Source organism: Etheostoma spectabile, chromosome 23 (assembly GCF_008692095.1).
Source record: "Etheostoma spectabile isolate EspeVRDwgs_2016 chromosome 23, UIUC_Espe_1.0, whole genome shotgun sequence".
Classification (NCBI taxonomy): Eukaryota; Metazoa; Chordata; class Actinopteri; order Perciformes; family Percidae; genus Etheostoma; species Etheostoma spectabile.
Window position 1 is genome coordinate 9,063,352 of NC_045755.1, and position 557 is coordinate 9,063,908.

General features: G+C 44.3%; 1 protein-coding gene and 1 pseudogene across 15 annotated transcripts in view; both read left to right on the forward strand.

Moving 5' to 3' along the window:
- nrcama (neuronal cell adhesion molecule a) overlaps positions 1-557 on the forward strand; it is a 1,100,153-nt gene that overhangs the window by 687,707 nt on the left and 411,889 nt on the right. The gene's annotated exons all lie outside the window — the stretch shown is intronic.
- Positions 1-557, forward strand: part of LOC116673021 (plexin-B2-like) — a 279,884-nt pseudogene that overhangs the window by 247,304 nt on the left and 32,023 nt on the right.

Sequence of the window (557 nt, forward strand, 5' to 3'; positions counted from 1 at the left end):
AACGGGCCTGACTCAGTTCAAGAACTGGTTTTCAGCAGGTCCCCGTTCAGCAGAAACACTAGTTTACAGCTGATCGTGCGTAGGTGGCTTTCTGATGACTCGTGCTCCTTAATTGCTTCTAATTTAAGGTTTTGGACTTTGCTTTGTCTGAGCCATACACACCACAGTCACCTTAGTACATTTGTTCTGTACTGCTGTCATTAATCAGCCCCCCCACCAACCTCGCCATCGCTGACAATTGTCCACCACTTTGTGTTAAAACGTCTTCTTTTACTTTTCTTTGACTCGTCCTTATCTTTGTGTTGGTTCAGATGGCCTCTTCACCCCAGTAATATGCCGCCACATTTGTAGCTAAAAACCAATGAAATGACGGACTTCTTTGAACGGTTGCAACAAAAAAACCTAATGAATTCCTCAGTTCTCATTGGCTACGTGCCAGTGTGGCAGGTAGATTGACAGTGTTAAATTCACCTGCATTTGGGGGGTGGTCAGGTGTTAATTTCAGGCCCTGGTCAGGGGTCCTGGCGCACAAAATGTTCCTTTAAAAAAAAAAAAAA